General features: G+C 49.8%; 1 long non-coding RNA gene across 1 annotated transcript; it reads left to right on the forward strand.

Annotated features, from left to right (window-relative positions):
* The first annotated feature begins 1,020 nt into the window (after positions 1 to 1,020).
* Positions 1,021 to 3,348, forward strand: LOC118923830 (uncharacterized). Its single transcript, XR_008996349.1, has 2 exons — positions 1,021 to 1,724; positions 3,062 to 3,348. It is a non-coding gene; the product is annotated as an uncharacterized LOC118923830 (long non-coding RNA).
* Positions 3,349 to 6,225: the final 2,877 nt, after the last annotated feature.

Raw genomic sequence — 6,225 nt, forward strand, 5'->3', positions numbered from 1 at the left:
TCAGTGACAAGAAGCAGCAACTGCCGTGTTCGGCCTCCATCCCTTTCTTTGATCCTGTGCCTTGTTACAAAGCAACTATCCTAGGCTGAGTCTGTGTGCTTTAGCACTTGGATGGATTTTACTGAATGGACTAGTCAACCGTCTTTTGATTTAATAAAAGTGGACCAAATGGACTGTCCCACAGAAAACATGACCATTGATAGAGTGTTGGCGTGGAATGAGCTAGTTCATATCCTAAGGCCTGACAGAGAAGCCTGGAGCCCTCTGGCCCAGCACGCTGCACTCTCCTCACCCCTGGGAAGCTTGTCTCACCTGAGCAAGGACCAGGGCCTCCACAGTGCCCTTGCTGGGGCCTTGGGTAAATAACAACCGGCAGTGTGATGAGAGAGGCTTTGCTTTTTGTTTCTGTGAGACCAACTTACAAAACCTGGACAGGCCATCAGAGAGGCTTCAGTTTAGGCCGGGCTGGGCGAGGTGACCTCTTGTCCGTAGGAGGGGCTGTGGATGTACACAGGTGTCTAGTTGCTAAGGACTTACACCCCCTGTGCTCACAGTCTTCCTCTGATCGTAGTCCTCCCTCTTACCTGGAAAGGGCCCTGGGAAGTTTACATGTTGCTGAATTAGTGGCTCAGTGACTCCAATGTGAAGACTTGTGGGGAAGGTTGTGAAAGAATGCAGAGTCCCAGGACCCATCCCAGGACCTCTGAGCTGGCAGGGCTTGGGTGGGGCTGAAGAATCTGCATTTTAGGCAGGGACTAGGAGATTCTGATGTGGGTGGACAAAGATCTCACGCTGAGAGACATCAGGCAGAGGATTAGCAACTGGATCCTGTATTTCCCCAACTCTTGCCTTAGAAGGTCAGCAAGCCCTGCAAAGAGCCCCAGCTGCCTGCTAGACTTTGCGTTTGGTCTTGGTGGAAGAAAGGCAAAGAAATATGAACTCTGCTCTTTGTTTTTCTGGGGCTGGCCACTTTAAGGGTCTGTGCAGCCCTCCCAGGAAGGCAGGTGGAAGAGCGGTCTAGGGGTGTTTCCAGGCAAAGAGGGGAATGGTTGAGGCAATGAGAATGCTTCATTGATCCTGACCCTTGAGACTGGCAGTGGGCTTCAGTCCAACCAGGCTCTGCCCAGCTTGGTACCATTTGTGTGGGGAATGATGAAATCATTGTGTGGTGACTCAGCTGTTTAGAAGGCCTTATCACATTCTACACTGGAAATGCCACAGTCTCCTTGTAAGGAGGGGATGTTCTGGGTTGGTGTCTCCGGGCAGGAGGCCGCTGAGGGGTGAGGAGGGCAGGGCATGGGACCCTGTCCCTTGGGCACCAGTGTCGGAAATCAGTTGGGGCAAATCCTCCTTGTGGGAGTGGAGGCCCCCTGGGGATTTGCCAGGCCTGTGCCAAAGCTGACCGGGGAGTCTTGGGTTAAGGGTGCCCAGGGGGGTGCATGGGTTAGAGCAGTGGACCAGCCTGGGAAGTAGCGAGGCTGGGTGGGGCAGGGGCAGAGGGCGGTCTGGGACGGGGAGAGCCACTGGAGGTGACCACAGCCAGGTGCGCACTTGGGAGCCCGGGGTGGGTGGGAAAGCAGGTCACTGCCGGCCGGGAGGTGTGGGAGGCCTGGGTGCGTCCCAGAGGACAGGAGCCTGGGATGGCACGTCCACAGAGGGTGAGGCTGCTGTGCCCTTCAGCCACTGTGTGGTGGGGCACCCCTGGGAGAGGAACAAGGACCCAGGTAAGTGGGAGGCAGCAGGAGCCAGAATTGGGGGCCACATGGGGCCTGAGAGAAGGGGAGGCTGGAGTTCAAGCCTGGGCACCCAGCTTCATTTGCATCCCTGGCGGAGTCTGCATGTGTCTCTGTCCCAGGCAGGTGCCCTGGCAGGGGGCAAGGAGGCTTAATTCAGGCTCCTGTGATGGGCAGCAGGGCTGGCTGGACAGGCACCTACTGGCAGCAGAGGAGCCAAAGGGATGCAAGTCACTGGGACAGCGAGCCGGCTGGGACGGCAAGCCCAGCGTCTTCCGGGGCTCCTGTGGTTTCTGTAGGGCAGTGCCTGCGTTTGTGACCAGGTGGAATAGAGTCAGACCCCTTCTCACTGAGCCAGGGCCACCGCTGGCACAAGAGGCACTTTCTTAGGCACAAACTAGGTCAGTTCCAGGGGTGGAGTGTTGCAATGCTTTTAGGAGAAGCAAATGGGTGTTGCAACTAGGGATGGGCAAACAAGTTCTGAAAAAATGCCCCCAGCCCCCACCCCTACTCTGCTGAACTTTCTCTTCTTTCATGTCAAAGCTAAGTGATGCTTCCCCCGACTCTGTTGTTGTTATTTTTTCACGAGTGAGAACTATTTTTCCCATGCACCTCTTTCCATTTGGTTCTCAGTAGTGGTTTGGGATTTAGCAGCAGTCATCTCTAAGCTCTGTGGAATCTTAGGCCTGCAGGGCCCTTCAGATGGTAACTCAGAGGAAAGGAGACATAAATATTCCTTTGCTGTAAAAGGCTGAGCTGGAAGGGACCCCTGAGGTCACCCTAATTGATGGTGGAGCTGAGACTGAGGTTTGCCTAGGGTCTGGGAACAAGGTCTTGGGTTCTTTATTAAGCCATGTCAGAAAAATGGCTGCAGACATCTTTTGGGAAACTTCTGGAGAAGCAGAGTCATTTTCTGTGATTACATCCTTCAGTGTCCCTGTTTCTGAGGCTCAGGGAGTGGTTTTTATTAATCAGATTTTTATTTCATCTTATTTTTGCAAAGTAGGGGTCTAGATAAGGGGGTAGGTTGTTCCAATGTAATTTTAGGGAGATGTGATATTGCCATCTTTTCAACTAAGGAGGTAGGGCCTGAGAAGTATGTTTGAAGGCAAGGCTATGTTTTGCCAGAATCTTCCTGTTCTGTGTGCATTTCAGTCTAGGAAGACTCAGAGCCAGTCATACATCACACTTGTAATAAGTTTTATAAACATCTCCAAACTCGCCAGGTGACATATTATCTCCTCCTGAATGTTATTTTATTTGCCTGTATCTCTTTTTTGGTACTTAGAATATTCTAATCATTAACTTAGTACATTGTTATCTCTGAGAGTGGAGCCTAGGAGCTTGGGAGGCCTGAACTGTGTCAATGTCATTGAGGTCTTGAGCTTAGGAGTACTCCAAGTGCGGTTGTTGGGGTGATGACACTCCCCACAGTGCAAAGGTCACCCTCTGCGAGTCCTGCTTGTCGTCTGGCACCAACTCACCTGACATTCGCCTGTGATGGAACAACTTCCTTTTGGAAGTCGGGATTCTCTATCATTGTTATTAAGCCTCTTCCAAATCTCTCTGCATGTAATAAAAAGTAAAAATATATAAATAAATGGGTAACATTTTCTTTTGAAACTCTTTTTTGGAGGGAATGTTGCAAAGAAATAGATGACCCTGAAGACTAAGTAACAAGATGAGTACCCTGATTCTAGTCTAAGAGAACACAGGTACCGACTCACAGAAGACTTACCCCCACCCTTGGCCCACTGCAGGCTGATCCAAACGTGTGGCACAGGGGAATACGATGACAGGAAGCCGGCATGCACTTCTGTTTGGCTGATGGTGTGGTCGCCTTTGCTGCCTGGTCCCATGGAATGGGCTAGAGTTCCATCCACAGTGCCTGCCGACTGGCAGGGTGGATTTGAGGTCCACCTGGCCTCTGAGGGAAGTTTGGCATGTCCACAAGTCCTCTCCATCTTTGCTCATCTGATATTTGGTTGTGAGCCATGAAATCAGCAAGGGATAGTTTCACGTTTCCTTTCAGGAAGAGGAATTAGAACTTTATCAGTGGAAGGAAACCCCTTTTGAGCTTTGCCTGCAGCCTCTCACCAGAGTACAAATTTAACAATGCATCCCAGGTCTTCAATTTTAAATGAGTCAGCAGGCCACGCCTATATGGCCTTTCACAAGGCCCATCAGCTCTGGGGCCTTGAACTGAGGAATCAGGTGTCCAGCAAACAGGTCCCAGACAAACACATAGAAGTGACTGGGGACAACACATTCAAGGCCCATTGGGGCTTTTGGCTCTTGGGATCTGAGTTGGTGCCAACAGCTTGCACATGGCTCACCACTGACCATGCTGGCCCTTCAGTGTCATAGCTCCATCAACATATGTGTTTGCTTGCTTGATTTGGTAGGGAGGTTGGTTGGGGGGCAGTGGTTGGGGGAAATAGGGAACAAGAAGACAGTTCCCGTTCAATAACTAATGTAATAGTGAATTATTTGGGAGTGGCTTGATGTGGAGAAATACCCAATATTCTAAAATCCCAAAGCAACAGGGATTGTTGAAAGACCCTTAAATCCCCCATTATGAAGAAAGGCCTATTCATGTCCTTTCATAGGCAGAGGCATATTTAGAAATAATTCAGGGTTGCATGGAGGTTACAAGTGCAGCAGATTGTAGCCTCTACAAGCGTTTGCTGATGGGGGTATCCTGCTGCGATCCCAGCTCTTTTTGAAAGTTCTCTTCATTGATTGGCAGATGCTCCATTAGTCTGATCCTACTTAAAACCCAGGAAGAAAAGCAGCCCAGTTATTTCTGTAGCAGAACACTAGTTGTTGTTACTCCCATTGTTTCTACTCATGCAGGGCCATGCTGGTTCTCAAGCAATGCCACAGGCACCTGGATTGGTTCCTTCTATGGCTCAAGTGCAAATCTTGCATCCCCACAGTGCTCCAGCAGGCCAGGGAGATGGGGAAATAGCGGAAACAGATCTTTTTGTTCATTGACAGGAAAGAGAATGCCTGTGGAGCTTGATTCTCAGCCACCAGAGCACAGCAGCATGTCCTGGCTCTCAGGTACCTCCTCGCAGGGGACAGCGAGCTCCTTCGCAGTGCGAGGCAGGGAACGCAACCTGCAGCATGTGCTCTTTGCAGCCGTTTTCTCTGTCCTGGAACCAGGCTTTGTTGTTAAGTAGCTGCATTCTCTGTCATGCGCTTCTCCTCTCTCCTCCCACAAGAACAAGTAAATCCAACAGCTCTTTGTCGGGTTCCAGACTGTAAACAGCCTTGTGCTTCGTACAGGCTCAGAGGGGGCCCCAAGGAAGGCGAGAGCCAGGTCCACGCCCTCCAGGTGCCCCTTGGGAAGCAAGGTTCTCACACAAGCAGGGGTGAACAGACAAAGGGAGGGCTGGCCGGCGGCACTGCAGGAATGGGCACCCATGGGTGACAGTGACAGGTAGCTGTGTGGGATCAGTTGCCTCGAAATCTTGTTGCAGAGGACAGAAGTCCACCATTTAGCTCATTTGGGCTAGAGGTGCCCTCTTCCCTCTCATTTCCTTCCCTTCCCTCTCTGGGTGAATACCCATAGATGGTGATTTTGTCCGGTGCCCTGCCTTTCCTTGCAGCTCATGCTGGAAAATGAAATTATTTCCCCTTACTGCTCTTGAGTAAATGTAGTCTTCGCTACAAATACAGACGTTTTTCTAAGAATTGCCAAGGAGAAGTCAGAAGTTGCACATGGAAAATCAGTGTTCTCAAATGCAGCATCAGTTAGCAGGGTCAGGGGATAGATCACGGGGCCCACAGCTTTCCTCTATCCCTGTCACTTACTGGCAGTTTAATTTTAAGCAAATACAGTTTAATTTCAAGCAATCTAAATCTAATTTAAATGATTTTATTGTAATGAAGAATTTAACCACTTAAATTAAAATTAAGCAAAAAAAAAAAATCGCCTCTTAAGAAAAGCAACAATGACAATAGATGACAAAATAAAATAATGCCTTGCTGACTGCTGTAAGGATTGGAGGTACTGCAATTGTCAACCACAGCGAAGAACTCCCAGTTTTCCTGCTGGATTCTCAACCTTAAGCCATCACTTTTCCATCGATCACTTCTGTTTGTAAAAGGCAGAGGGGCTTTGGAATGAGAGAGTGTGTGTCTGTAAACTGGCTCTGCTGCTTCCTGACTTCAGGGACCTGGGGGAGTTTCCTATCCTCTGGAATCTCACTTTCCCCATGGAGGTGATAATGCCTACTTTCTTGGATTATTGAAGCTTAAAGGGGAGATTGCTCCTGAAACGGTGAGCAGAGCCCTGGCATGTGTTAAGGACTTGTAAATAGGGCTAAGGAATCAATTCTTGCTTAAGGGACTCATCCAGGAGGTCTGCTGTTATGAAGAGAGGTGGGGCCATCTTTCCCCATCTCTGCAAGGTTGGAGCAGGATTGGGTTGCCATAGAGGCTCAAAGAGTTTTAGTCAGTTTTATATCCATTACTTACCAGTTGT

This window comes from Manis pentadactyla, chromosome 3, assembly GCF_030020395.1.
Source record: "Manis pentadactyla isolate mManPen7 chromosome 3, mManPen7.hap1, whole genome shotgun sequence".
In the NCBI taxonomy this organism is placed as follows: Eukaryota; Metazoa; Chordata; class Mammalia; order Pholidota; family Manidae; genus Manis; species Manis pentadactyla.